This window comes from Monodon monoceros, unplaced genomic scaffold (genome assembly GCF_005190385.1).
Source record: "Monodon monoceros isolate NGI ecotype Baffin Bay Population unplaced genomic scaffold, NGI_Narwhal_1 Super_Scaffold_2, whole genome shotgun sequence".
NCBI classification, from domain to species: Eukaryota; Metazoa; Chordata; class Mammalia; order Artiodactyla; family Monodontidae; genus Monodon; species Monodon monoceros.
Genome location: NW_021703776.1, coordinates 23,159,700 through 23,175,171, shown reverse-complemented (window position 1 = coordinate 23,175,171; position 15,472 = coordinate 23,159,700). Strand labels below are relative to the sequence as shown.

General features: G+C 36.8%; 1 pseudogene; it reads right to left on the bottom strand.

Moving 5' to 3' along the window:
* LOC114901862 overlaps positions 1 to 13,751 on the bottom strand; it is a 47,426-nt pseudogene extending 33,675 nt beyond the window's left edge.
* Between the last annotated feature and the right edge of the window lie 1,721 nt (positions 13,752 to 15,472).

The window sequence follows — 15,472 nt, the reverse complement described above, 5'->3', positions numbered from 1 at the left end:
TTTATTAGTATTTCTTTCCACTTTAGGAACCACTTAGTTTTTCAGAATTATTACCAGCATAGCTAAGAAAATAAGGGAAAATAGAGTTTCCCCAAAATGCAGAAAGACAAATGTTATAAAAAATTTTCATGGCAATTTATTAATATTTTACTCTTTTTATCTATTAGGATTTCCCTTTACCTGTTTCACTGTAGGTCAGGATAAACAAACTGATTCACACTGAGGTCCTGGTGGCTAAGAAGCTTGAATAGTCATGAGTGTCACATGTTTTTTTTTTTTTTCCATTGTAAGTGAAAAACTCACAAGCCTAAACAAGTGACTTATTTTTCCTGTGGAATTTTATGTGTCACTGAGCAAGTAGGGTGGGCTTTTTATTAATTGCTTGGGGGTGGAGGGTGAAGAATAACAGGCTACCTCCTATGGCTTTGGCCAGGGTTGTCATAATGCGATGGAACAAGTTATGTAAACCTGATAATAATGACTAGATATTCTCAGGTAGATAATTGTACAGCACCTGAAAATTTTCGTGGAACATAATCTTTTAAACAATCATTGTAATTGCTAAGTAGAGAATGTCACCCAGGTGTCCTGTACTGTATACAAGTGATCATATTCAGGGGAGCTTATCAAGTAATATTTTACTGAATGCCCATTTCATAGAACATTCCCCAGTTTTCACCTGCAAGTTGTACCTAAGGTGGTCATTAAAATAAAGGGATCCAACCTGGTGTAATTGAGACTGGTAGACTGAAAATGAAACCAAAGCCTGATATGCTGCCACTTAATGGCTCTATACCTCAAATTCCTCATGTGTAACACAAGATGCTAAGATGAGATCTGTAGTTTTTAATTTAAGCAGCTGAACTGGCTCTTCACTCAAGTTCTTACACGGAAGACCAAGCAGAGTGACTATGATTACAACAGTGGTGGCAACCCTGAGACCCCGATGTCCTTTGCAGTTCTGACAGATGGAATATAAAATGATTTAAAAATTATAATTTGGTTGTTGCTAAAGTGGATATACGTGTGTATATTTACTACTTTTCAGATCCTATGCCATCACCTAGTTGACAATCTATCTGACCTTTACCAGAATCATTCTCCTTTATTCAAACATCCCCATGGACTGTAGGGAAGAGTCCCAAGGGGCAAAGAGTCCCAAGAAAGTCCACTGGAGAACCCAGGGGGCAACACGTTCTTCAGTGCCTCCCTCTTTAAACCTGAAAACTCATTATTATGACTTCTAAGAACCCTGAGCTGAGAGACATCAAATCATGGGCAGACCGGCATACTGCCTAGACTCTGTCTGCTTTAAAGTTAAAACTGAAGTGACATAGTGTACACAGCCCACTGCTGTTGAGTCAAGTTCATCAGAAAACAGAAGTGTCAATAATTTATTGTGTTGAATCGCATGGTTAGGCAGTTCCTAGTCTAACTCTGGATGATGCATAAGCAATGATACAAGAGTTACTCTAACATTCCTGCACATGTGTACTGATATTTTCAACAGAAAAAGATTGAGTTTATTTACTTTTTCAAATTTTTAACTGCGTGACGCACTTTTGTTGCCTTGATGTAAGTTTCCATTTTTTTCCCTCTAAGAATAGGGAAGATATTTCACATGAGTGTAGTCCTGCTTTATCAGCAGCTTTGCTTTCTGTGGTTTCAGTTACCCACAGCCACATAAGGTCAAATGAGGGCAACTAAAACTGTCCAAAGCAAAATCTTGAATAAGGGGTATTGCTTAGGGTTTGGTGCTATCCATGGTTTCAGGGCCATGCTGAAAGTCTTGGAAGGTACCCCACGACACCCATGGATAAGGGAGTGATTACCGTACTTGGGTACATTTATTATGCTTCAGTGCCTTGTCACCATGAATAAGTATTGCTATCATAATCATACTTTAACCTTATGCTTCATACTACAAAATTATAAATACAGTTGACCCTTGAATAACACAGAGGGGTTATAGGCACGGATCCTGTACACAGTGGAAAAACCACATTATAACTATATAGTCAGCCTTCCTTATCTGTGGTTCTGCATGGATTCAACCAATGACCCATTGTGGATTGGGCAGTACTGTAGTTTTTATTGAAAAAAATCTACATAAAAGTGGACCCTTGAAGTTTCAACCTGTTTTGTTCAAGGGTCACCTGTAGTTTTATTCACCTGAAGCAAAAGAGGGACAAACCCATTATGTAAGGCATGCACTGAGTACATAAGAAGAAAGTTCAGGTTACTCAGCACATCCTATTCAACAGCTTTTCCACTTATGTGGTTTGTCCCCACTTTTCTCTCAAATGCAGTTATTTATAGCAAGTAAAATATTTTCTTGCTTACTTGGTTTTCCTAACAATGCAGCATCTTACATATTAAAATTTATTTTATTTGCTAATTTTAGATTAAACTTTTTTCTTTATTGTTTCTTCTTCGTAGAAATAAACAAGATATTGATGTCTGTAGTAATTTACTGCTTGTTTAAAATACTTAAATTTAGAAAACAAAGGTGCTGGAAAGAAAATTAATTATTAAGACTTATGTCAAGTAGAGAAAGTAAAAAGTATGTTTTAAGATATCACTAATCACATACTTTTCTTGAGTCTGTAGGGATATCAGCTGTATCCTATCAGTTCACAGATCATAAATTCTATTTCTTTTGTAGAATTCGTGAGTATATCTACATGTGGGCTTTCTTTGAAAGAAGGAAGAATAGAATTTTTCTGTTTCTTTTTTTGTTGTCATATCTACATAGTGTTTCTAGAATGAGCAGTATGCCTTTGCACTATGTTGCACTGGTGGTAGGAACTGAGGCTGAGCTCTAAAAAGCATCTGCAATACGTAGTTCAGAACAACAGAGAAAGTTCCCAGGGAATCTGTAATTATTCCCATGTGTGGATAGAGCTGTGTTCCCTGGGAAACTCCACCTAGAAAAGGCATCACCCAGGGACTTCCCTGATGGCTCTTTGGTTAAGAATCTGCCTGCCAATGCAGGGGACACGGGTTCGATCCCTGGTCCGGGAAGATCGCACATGCCACGGAGCAACTAAGCCCATGCACTACAACTACTGAGCCCGCGCGCCACAGCTATTGAAGCCTGCGCGCCTAGAGCCCATGCTCCACAACAAGAGAAGCCACTGCAATGAGAAGCCTGTGCACCACAATGAAAAGTAGCCCCCGCTCGCTGCAACTAGAGAAACCCGCATGCAGCAATGAAGACCCAAAACAGCCAAAAATAAACTAATTAAAAAAAAATAAAAATAAATAAAAGCCATCACCCAGAGGTAAAATTTCCTGGGATGTGAACTACGAAACTTTAAAACAGTTTCAGATTACAAGAATATATACTTGTAACATAAATGAATGCCAGGACCTGGATGACATTTTCTAACTCATGAGTGAGTATCACAAATTTCCTATTCTATCCATAAGTCTTTCCATTTTTCCTTAGAATAGGGAACCAGATCAGACACCTCTGTTTTCCACTAGACACACACTATTATTCTTTTGATACTCAATCTTCCTCACCTAATAAATACAGTATCTGCCCATAAAACTCAGTTTTAGAGTTTTGAGTGTAATTACCACAACAACAGGTTGAATATGAGTGGTGAAATTTACCTTTCAAAATTAATTAAGTTCCTTTTCACACTCTTACTTTACACGATATCTAGGTGTGTTTACAAAGCCATGATTCCCTAGACATGAGTAAAATGTAGATACACATCCAAGCTAGTTAAACCAGTCATTTAAATCTGGTTGTGTTTCATCATGTGGAAACAGAAGGTCATTAGACTAGTACATATTTTACATGCGATCCCAATATGTAAAGATAGTTAAAAGAACAGCTATTCTGGTCAAAGTGGGAACTATGGCCCATTCCCCTTCCAGTCACATCTCATTTGGGCTCTGAGTCATCCCCACAGAACCCAAGGGCTCTGTGGAAAATGTTTAAATAACTAGATTAGGAGATCTCCAACACATTATTTTCTTGAACTTACCATAATCCTTTTAATATACTTGTGCATTTCCATCCTATCAGAATATATGGAGGTAAAAATATGTAATAGAAAAAAGTTTATAGATATCTATAATATAAAACAATAATATACATCACTAAATTATGTTTTTCAAATATAACAACTTAAAAGTTGTTTTGGATGGGCCCTGAAACAATACGGCGGAGTAGAAGGACGTGCTCTCACTCCCTCTTGTGAGAACACCAGAATCACAACTAGCTGCTGGACAGTAATCAACAGGAAGACACTGGAAGTCACCAAAAAAGATACCCCACAGCCAAAGACAAAGGAGAAGCCACAATGAGATGGTAGGAGGGGTGCAATCACAGTAAATCAAATCCCATAACTGCTGGGTGGGTGACTCACAGACTGGAGAACACTTATACCACAGAAGTCCACCCACTGGAGTGAAGGTTCTGAGCCCCACATCAGGCTTCCCAACCTAGGGATCCGGCAACTGGAGGAGGAATTCCTAGAGAATCAGACTTTGAAGGCTAGTGGGATTTGATTGCAGGACTTTGACAGGACTGGGGGAAACAAAGTCCACTCTTGGAGGGCACACACAAAGTGTGTGCATCGGAACCCATGGGAAGGAGCAGTGACCCCAGGGGAGAATGAACCAGACCTACCTGCTAGTATTGGAGGGTGTCCTGCAGAGACAGGAGATGGCTGTGGCTCACCGTGGGGACAAGGACACTGGCAGCAGAAGTTCTGGCAAGTACTCCTTGGCATGAGCCCTCCCAGAGTCTGTCATTATACCCAACAAAGAGCCCAGGTAGACTCCAGTGTTGGGTTGCCTCAGGCCAAACAACCAACAGGGAGGGAACCCAGCCCCATCTATCAGCAGACAAGTGGATTAAAGTTTAACTGAGCTCTGCCCACCAGAGGAAGACTCAGCTCTACCCACCACCAGTCCCTCCCATCAGGAAACTTGCACAAACCTCTTAGATAGCCTCATCCACCAGAGGGCAGACAGCAGAAGCAAGAACTACAATCCTGCATCCTGTGGAACAGAAACCACATTCACAGAAAGATAGACAATGTGAAAAGGCAGAGGGCTATGTACCAGATGAAGGAACAAGATAAAACCCCAGAAAAACAACTAAATGAAGGGGATATAGGCAACCTTCCAGAAAAAGAATTCAGAATAATGATAGTGAAGATGATCCAGGACCTCAAAAAAAGAATGGAGGCAAAGATCGAGAAGATGCAAGAAATGTTTTAACAAAGACCCAGAAGAATTAAGTAACAAACAAACAGATGTACAATACAATAACTGAAATGAAAACTATACTAGAAGAAATCAATAGCAGAATACCTGAGGCAGAAGAACGGCTAAGTGACCTGGAAGACAGAACGGTGGAACTCACTGCTGCGGAACAGAATAAAGGAAAAAGCATGAAAAGAAATGAAGACAGCCTAAGAAACTTCTGGGACAATATTAAACACAACAACATTCTCATTATAGGTGTCCCAGAAGGAGAAGAGACAGAGAAAGGACCAGAGAAAATATTTGAAGAGATTATAGTCAGAAACTTCCCTAACATGGGAAAGGAAATAGCCAACCAAGTTCAGGAAGCACAGCGAGTCCCATACAGGGTAAACACAAGTAGAAACACGCCGAGACACATAGTAATCAAATTGGCAAAAATTAAAGACAAAGAAAAATTATTGAAAGCAGCAAGGGAAGAATGACAAATAACATACGAGGAAACTCCCATAAGGTTAACAGCTGATTTGTCAGCAGAAACGCTACAAGCCAGAAGGGAGTGACATGATACACTTAAAGTGATGAAAGGGAAGGACCTACAACCAAGAGTACTCTACCCCAGCAAGGATCTCATTCAGATTCAAGGGATCAAAAGCTTTACAGACAAAAGCTAAAGAAAAGGTAAAAGAATTCAGCACCACTAAACCAGCTCTACAACAAATGCTAAAGAAATTTCTCTAAGTGGGAAACAAAAGAGAAGAAAAGGACCTACAAAAACAAACCCAAAACAATTAAGAAAATGGTCATAGGAACATACATATTGATAATTACCTTAAACGTGAATGGATTAAATGCTCCAACCAAAAGACACAGGCTTGCTGAATGGACACAAAAAGAAGACCCATATATATGCTGTCTACAAGAGACCCAGTTCAGACCTAGGGACACATACAGACTGAAAGTGAGGGTATGGAAAAAGATATTCCATGCAAATAGAAATCAAAAGAAAGCTGGAGTAGCAATACTCATATCAGATAAAATAGACTTTAAAATAAAGAATGTTACAAGAGACAAGGAAGGACATGACACAATGATCAAGGGATCAATCCAAGAAGAAGATACAACAATTATAAATGTATATGTACCCAAAATAGGAGGACCTCAATACATAAGGCAACTGCAAACAGCTGTAAAAGAGGAAATCAACAGTAACACAGTAATAGTGGGGGACTTTACACCTCACTCACACCAATGGACAGATCATCCAAAATGAACATAAATAAGGAAACAGAAGCTCTAAATGACACAGTAGACCAGATAGATTGAATTGATATTTCTGAATTTATTTGAATTGATATTTCTGTATTTATTCTGACCAGCTGAATAAATACCTCTAAGTCAGCCTTTAAAGACAACCTAACAGTAACAGGCAGAAATACATTTAGTTCATTAGGTCATATTTAAACCAGTCCTCATTGGATTGCTTATGCTGTCCCTTCTGGGCATGTGTTGGATCCTCATTTGCTAGCTGTGCAATTTGCTAGCTGTGCAATACAACTGGAAAGGAATCCAAAGCACTCTTCTTCCTCAAGCGTTGCATTATTTTTCCAGAGTATTTTGACTGACAAATTTATTGTAAAATTAATAAGTTATAAAAATAATTTTAGGTATATTGAGATTCTTTTTTCCAATGTCAGACCACTTAATTACGATAAAGTAGAAATGACCTGTGTAATGTAGAAATGACCTGTGTAATCTCATTATGCTTTTCATTTAAGAAGAGTAACTTATGGACATTTTAGGTAATCTAAAAAGATGATTTCCTTATATCTGTGAAATTTTATCTTTGTTGCATTAGTAAAAAAGGTAGTATAAAGGCTAATTTAATAATTATTTTGATTAAGAATGTCTATTTTATTGTATTTAATCTGCTTTGATACATTTCCTTCTCAGCCTTAATTCTCACAAATACACATATGCAGACCCTCCCGTGTGACAATTCAGAAATAGCCCACCAACACAGGAGTTCAGATGCCATTTTAAACAGCATATCTTAAACATATTGAAAGGATAGTTAAATGATAATGAAAATATGAAGACTATTAGAGAAAGGTGATTCAGAAGAAAATAATGTAAAATAGATGCATAAGTTGACACTGAATTTACTTGGATCACTATTTAATCAATGGCCTAATGCCATCCAGTCCTCTGTCTCTGAAAAGGAAAATGTCACACCCTCCCATGAGCAGCCCAAAGAATCAAATTTACATTCCCAAAGGCAGCTGTTAAGTGTTCAGCCCCATAGACAACAGTTCCTTAGTAGCTTAGCACACAAGACCCAGAAAATGCGAGCTATGTATAGTCTGCAACCATATATTTACATTTTGAGCAAAACATTCAGCTTGAGCAATAAGGCAGAAAAATGCTGTACCCATTTCTAATGTATGTTGGGGTTTCCACTTTAAAAAGATTGTATATGTGCAATATTTTGAAAGGATATTTTTTATGAGGGTATACCTTGCCTTATGTAAATCCACTAGAGCACTAGACAAATTCAGTGGAGTGAAAGCTAAAACTGTCAACGTGCTAAAGTCAGCTTAGGCACAGTGCTTCGGGAGCTCTTCTTTTTTTTCTGAAAGACCACTTAGAATTTGGAAACAGACAGACATAAGTGACTCCTGATGTTACCAACACTAGTTATATTGATTGGGGATTAGGAGTTAAATAACTACTTATTCATATTTTCTTAATCAGAAAATGGAGAAAACTAAATAAGAGAATCATAATAGGAATTAATTGAGGCGAGCTGTGTGCAACACTTGACAGGGGCCTGATTATGAGGCAACAAAGTGCTTCCCTTTCCATAGGTCCCTTTCCCCTTTTCTCTCTTTGCTCTAGCTCCTGGAGATTACGTCTCTCTATCAGACATATATTTGACCTATTTTTTTGTCCTGTCTCTGCATCTACTAGAATGTTGGCTTCATGGGAGGGGAGATAGTTTTATCTGTTTAGAGGTATAAAATGAGAAGTCTTGTTCAACCACCAGTTCTGTTCCTCAGAAGTGACCAATGTCAGGTGTGTCCTCATACCCTCCATTAATTTTAAGAATTTTAAACATATACATATGTGTATAGACTATTACATACACTGAATCATACTTTCTGCAACTTGCCTCTTTTAATATCAAGTACCTTGGGGATATTCTCATATCATTGATGGTGTTAACTCTATTTTTTTCCATTATTAAAAAATAGTCCATAATAAATGTAGTATTGTCTTTTAAATGACCAGTATCATTTTTAATGAAACTTTTGATTTTTCTAGTTATCTGATCTTACAAAAACAATGCTAAAAATTCATGCCTGTATAGTTTTGTTTATGTGCTTGGGCACTAGTAAACAGAAAGTGAAATTTCTGGTTTGAAAGTACATACTTTTGTTTTGATAGGGAGAGTTTTACCAAATTTCAGTTCATACAGGTAAACAACAATGTGTGAAAATGCCTCTCTCCATACATCACTCACACTGGTTTATACTGCACTTTAAGTTTTTAGCATTTATTGGTAAATATTTAATTAAGTGAAGTTTAACATATTTTCCTAATTATATTGGCATTTACATTTTAAAATATTAATGATAATATCTTTTTTCCCCTTGTGGGTTTGTCCCTTCCTTATTAATTAGTAAGGAAGTAGCTAGCCTTCTTACAGTTGACAATTAAAATTTTTTTTGACTATTTCAAAGTTTATTTTTATTGTATTTTTATAAATTACTGAAATTTTCAACTTTTATGCCATTAATTTTCACAGTAATTCCTTTTAAGTATTGTGTCATGTTTTGAAAGGCTTTCTCCAAGAATATGAAAAAGAGTGAACAAACTTTCGTCTAGCATTTGTATGGTTTCAGAAAATCCTTTATAACAGTATTTCTAGATAAGCTGATTCATGGAATTTAACACTTGTGAAGTAAAGGAGGTAAAAGAGTAAGTTGAGTAATTGTAAATATCCCAACATATTTGAGTAGCAGATGACAGATGCATAATAAGAGTTCTAGAAGAAGAATCACATGGCCCAAGTTCTGACCACAGCTTTATTAATAATAATGGGTTTTGTGAACTGGGCAACACACAGTCATCATATTCCTGATTTCCTCTTTTGTCAAAGAGAATAACTACAAGCCTTAAGCTGAAAACAAAGTCATATGGTAGATTTAAATTTTAAAATATAAAGCTATATGTATTGGGTTGGCCCAAAAGTTCGTTCGGGTTTTTCCATAACATCTTTTTTTTTTTAAACATCTTTATTGGAGTGTAATTGCTTTACAATGGTGTGTTAGTTTCTGCCTTATAACAAAGTGAATCAGTTATACATATATATATGTTCCCATATCTCTTCTCTCTTGTGTCTCCCTCCCTCCCACCCTCGCTATCCCACCCCTCTAGGTGGTCACAAAGCACCGAGCTAATCTCCCTGTGCTATGCGGCTGCTTCCCATTAGCTATGTATTTTAGGTTTGGTAGTGTATATAAGTCCATGCCACTCTCTCACTTTGTCCCAGCGTACCCTTCCCCCTCCCCATATCCTCAAGTCCATTCTCTAGTAGGTCTGTGTCTTTATTCCCATCTTGCCCCTACGTTCTTCATGACCTTTTTTTTTTTTTTTTTAGATTCTATATATATGTGTTAGCATACGGTATTTATTTTTCTCTTTCTGACTTACTTCACTCTGTATGACAGACTCTAGGTCCATCCACATCACTACAAATAACTCAATTTCGTTTCTTTTTATGGCTGAGTAATATTCCATTGTATATATGTGCCACATCTTCTTTATCCATTCATCCGATGATGGACACTTAGGTTGTTTCCATCTCCGGGCTATTGTAAATAGAGCTGCAATGAACATTTTGGTACATGACTCTTTTTGAATTTTGGTTTTCTCAGGGTATATGCCCAGGAGTGGGATTGCTGGGTTGTATGGTAGTTCTATTTTTAGTTTTTTAAGGAATCTCCATACTGTTCTCCATAGTGGCTGTATCAATTTACATTCCCATCAACAGTGCAAAAGGGTTCCCTTTTCTCCACACCCTCTCCAGCATTTATTGTTTCTAGATTTTTTGATGATGGCCATTCTGACCAGTGTGAGATGATATCTCATTGTAGTTATGATTTGTATTTCTCTAATGATTACTGATGTTGAGCATTCTTTCATGTGTTTGTTGGCAATCTGTATATCTTCTTTGGAGAAATGTCTATTTAGATCTTCTGCCCATTTTTGGATTGGGTTGTTTGTTTTTTTGATATTGAGCTTCATGAGCTGCTTGTAAATTTTGGAGATTAATCCTTTGTCAGTTGCTTCATTTGCAAATATTTTCTCCCATTCTGAGGGTTGTCTTTTGGTCTTGTTTATGGTTTCCTTTGCTGTGCAAAAGCTTTGAAGTTTCGTTAGGTCCCATTTGTTTATTTTTGTTTTTATTTCCGTTTCTCTAGGAGGTGGGTCAAAAAGGATCTTGCTGTGATTTATGTCATAGAGTGCTCTGTTTATTTTTTTCCATACATCTTACAGAGAAACCCGAATGAACTTTTGGGCCAACCCAATAGATTCTTTGTAGTAGATAAACTCTATAAGGAGATTCATTTCTTTTTTTACAGTCCAGCAAATGAAAAGAATTTTAATATTATATGCATTGCAATTCTAACAAAGACCTATGAATTACATGGGTAAGCAAAAACCTATAAATTACAGTGATGATGCAGTAACAGAGTGAATATGTATTGGGACCTTACTATCTGCCATTTGTCCAAATAAGTGTTTCACATATGTTATCTCATTGACCTATCATACCACTTACTATGTTCTTCAGAGGACTAGTTGAGGTCACACAGCTAATATTTGCAAAAGAAGGACTGAAACCCAGATAAACTGACTGAGGAACCTATACTCTATTCTAAAAGAAAAAAATATATATATATATATATAAACGAGTTCTTGATCAATACCAACTTTACATATTCTTTTCAAGACATTTGTACATATTGAATAACAATTTTAAATAACCTGATATTAGAAAAGAAAATGATATCTATATACGACAAAGAAGGAATGACCAATGACAGTATTCTGTAAGTGGCAAGTAATAGAATTATTTTGAGATTAAATAAAACAAATAAAATTCATTCTAAAGACCTGTAACACATACACTGTACACATACACTGTAAAGTATCTCAAAACATTAGTTACCAGTGTAAAACCATAAGGTAAAATAAGTTTCATCACTTTAATCCTTTGGGTAACTAACCATAGAGATTTACACACAGGTATTTATGCACATACATAATACACATGATTGTGTGTCTGTGTGCATATATACATAAGCAAACATATTTCTTCAATCGCTGCTTTGTTCATTAATAGAAATATTAAACCAATGGGAGGTTATACCTGCTTTGTATCGTGAGCAGGGTCTTCACAACAAGGGTAAAAATAAAAACATATGTACATAATTTAAGAAGAGAATATTGAATGCACAAGACATAGCAGGGTATGGTAATGCCATTGAAAGCTTGAGTGATTAAAATGGAGGTTACTGATATCACCTTTAAAAGAAAATTTAAAGGACACCATTAAAGATGAAATGTAGACTATCAGGGTCATTAAAATTTAGACTTAAACGATGTAGTTTAATGAATCAAACCACAGAATGAAAGTAAACCTACTGCATTAAAGATATAAAATAAACGTATCCACATGTTTTATAGAAGCCGCAGTAGGAGCTGTGTGTAAAAGACAGATTAAAGAGAGAGCACTTTTGTATATGTGGATAGCTCTCATGTGGGCAGGGCCAGATTAATATGTAAATTTCATGGGCCTGCTGAAAATGTTGGCAGACCTAATCTTGACTTGAACTTTTGCAAAGCTGACTTAACTCTCTACAAGAAGGGGGAAGAAGTCATTTTTATGATCTTATCTATATACACATACCTATGTAAACTCACACTCATATGTATCCTTGTGTGTACATATGCACGTGTATTCATGCACACGTGTGTTTTTGTGTGTTGCACCTTGTACTTCCCTTTGCTCACCTGCTTCAAAATTTTATATGTAACAGGAAATTTTTGTCATGACTAGGAAGTTAAGGTTCAGGTGCCTTAGGCACTCCCACAAATAATCTATTCTAGTTTGGAACTTGACTGCTGCCAGCAGAAGTTGAGGGTTGTCCTCATTGATTTCCATCCAAGCATTTTCTTAGGAGTAAAGAGGGTTCTTTTTTGAGCCAACATGTATCTTCTTTACCTTCCTTATATTGTACCCATTTATCTGGAGCTCCTGAAATATATGAAAGATGCATAGTCCCTCTATCACTTAGCAGCCCTGTTGAAAAGAAGTACTAAACATTTCCTCATGCTGGCTTTTCCAAACTGGAATTCTGTAAGTTACTACCCCAAATATTTTTTTAGTATTTTAAGTTTTTTGATAGGAATTAAACATTTCACATTTACGTACAGTTAAAATCACTTTTTTGGTATACAGTTTGATGAATTTTTACACATGCATAGACTAGGTTCTTACAGCCTCGTGCACAGACAGCGTGCAGAAAATTTCCAGCACCCGTGTAATTTCTTTGTGCCCCCACCCCCCCCAGCCCGCCCCAGTGCTAACCCGGTGAACCCAGATCTGTTCGCTATGCTTGTATTTTTTGCCTCTTCTAGGATGTCATGCAAGTGGATGTTGTTATACAGTATGTGGCCTCTTGAGAATGGCTTCTTTCACTTAGCGTAACACATTTGAAGTTTACCCATATTGTTGGGTGTATCAGCACTTTTTTCCTTTCTGTGGCTGAGTGCTCTTTCATGGTGTGGATAGACCACAGTTGGTTTATCCATTTCCCAGGGGAGGAACACTTGGTTGTTTCCAGTGTTTGGTGGTTACAGAAGAAAAAAGCTGTTATAAACGTTACATTCAGGTTTCTGTGTGAATATAGATTTTGTTTCACCTGGATACCCCAAATTTTTAATAGAAAACACTGTCTTCCATGCTTACATTTAGAAAATTGGATTAAAGAAATATTGGTGTCTTGGAACATATATCATGCTTATATGTTTAGTGACTCTTCAAGGGGACTATTTAGTTTATAGTATTTCCCAAATATTTCTCCAGCAGACCAATTTTTTACATATAGTATCTATTATACCCAAGAATTAGTGTTCTAAGGGACACCATTTTGTAAACGTTACTACAGGATATCTTAATTCTCAATAACAAGCACCTTCAAGGTTTCCAAATTTGTTAACACAGGGAGTATATAGGCTGTTGGTGGATTTAAAATTTTCTAGCTTTGGGGGGGCCCTTTTATTATTCAAAAATGGTTTTCTTTTCATGATAATATAACTTAACAGAATCTGCATGGCTTAACACAACGACAGTTGATTTCTTTCTCATAACACATGCCTCACACTTGCGAGCTGGTGGGGCTGTGCTCCACACGGTCACCCAGGAAGTCAAGCTGATGGGAGCCCACCATCTCGTCTGCACGTGGTCAGGTGTGGCAGCAGCTGATAAGAACCTGAATGCTCTGCAGTGCTTCTGAGGAAGTATTCTGTGGCGCTGCCATCCACGGGCAGTCAGCCAGCATTTATTGCATAACTGCTCCTAATTGTAGGGGTCTGACAGATGCAGGGGAGTGGACAAAGTATTTGGGGCTATCTGCCACAGCTAATAACACTGCTTAACTTCTTTTTATGAGCAAAATTGCCATGATGTTAACCGATTGATATCTCCTGAATGTCATGATAGAGTAATCTAAATATTGTACAATGGTGAATAGAGTTTGCCACAGAGTGAGGTTGTATTGAATGTAAAGGAAGAATAATCATTAGTAAGATATCCCACATGTAAGAGCAAGAGAAGAATTTCAGAAAGTTACAGCAGGGAATTAAAAGAATGTTTAGCATTCACTTAAAAATGGTAGCTGTGTAGTCCAGGAATGTGTTATATGGTACAAAAAGTTAATAAAACAGTACAGTTACTACCATGATTGGATGATTAAGGTTAGCATGCCAGTGAAAGCCACAGAAGAGGGAAGGCAACTATTTCAAATACTGAGCACTTTACATGTACCTCTTTCTGCCTTAGGCACTTTATTTTATAAGTTTTGTTTTCCCTTTTTAATTTTATAATTTTTATTGAAATATAGTTGATTTACAATGCTGTGTTAGTTTCAGGTGTACAGCAAAGTGATTTAGTTATATATATGCATATATATGTTCTTTTTAAGATTCTTATCCATTATATGTTCTTAGAAGATATTGCGTATAGTTCCTGTGCTATACAGTAGGTCCTTGTTGGTTATCTATTTTATATATAGTAGTGTGTATATTTTAATCCCAAACTCCTAATTTCTCCCTTCCCCCACTTTCCCCTTTGGTAACCATAAGTTTGTTTTCTGTGTGTGTAAGTCTATTTATGTTTTGTAAATAAGTTCATTTGTATCAATTTTTTATATTCCACATACAAGTGATGTCATGTGATGTTTGTCTTTCTCTGTCTGACTGGCTTCACTTAATATGTTAATCTCTATTTCCATCCATGTTACTGCAGATGGCATTATTTCATTCTTTTTTATGGCTGAGTAATATTCCATTGTGTGTTCATACCACATATTCTTTATCCATTTATATGTTGATGGACACTTAGGCTGCTTCCATGTCTTGGCTGTTGTAAACAGTGCTGCTAAGAACATTGAGGTACTTGTGTCTTTTCAAATTATAGTTTTCTCTGGGTGTAAGCCCAGCAGTGGGATCTCTGGATCATATGGCAATTCTATTTTTACTTTTTTTAAGAAACTTCCATTCTGTTTTCCATAACTGCTGCACCAATTTACATTCCCACCTACAGTGGAAGAGGGTTCCCTTTTCAGAATGGTGGTCATTCTGAACTGTGTGAGGTGATCCCTCACTGCAGTTTTGATTTGCTTTTCTCTAGTAATTAGCAATATTGAGTATCTTTTCATGTGCCTGTTGGCCATCTGTATGTCCTCTTTGGAAAAATGTCTGTTTAGATCTTCTGCACATTTTTTGATTGGGTGGTGGTTGTTGTTTGTTTTGTGTGTTTTTTTTTTGGATATTGAACTGTGTGAGCTGTTTGTGTATTTGGAAATTAATCCCTTGTCAGTTGCATTGTTTGCAAATATTTTCTCCCATTCAGTAGGCTGTATTTTTGTTTTGTTTATGGTTTCCTTTGCTG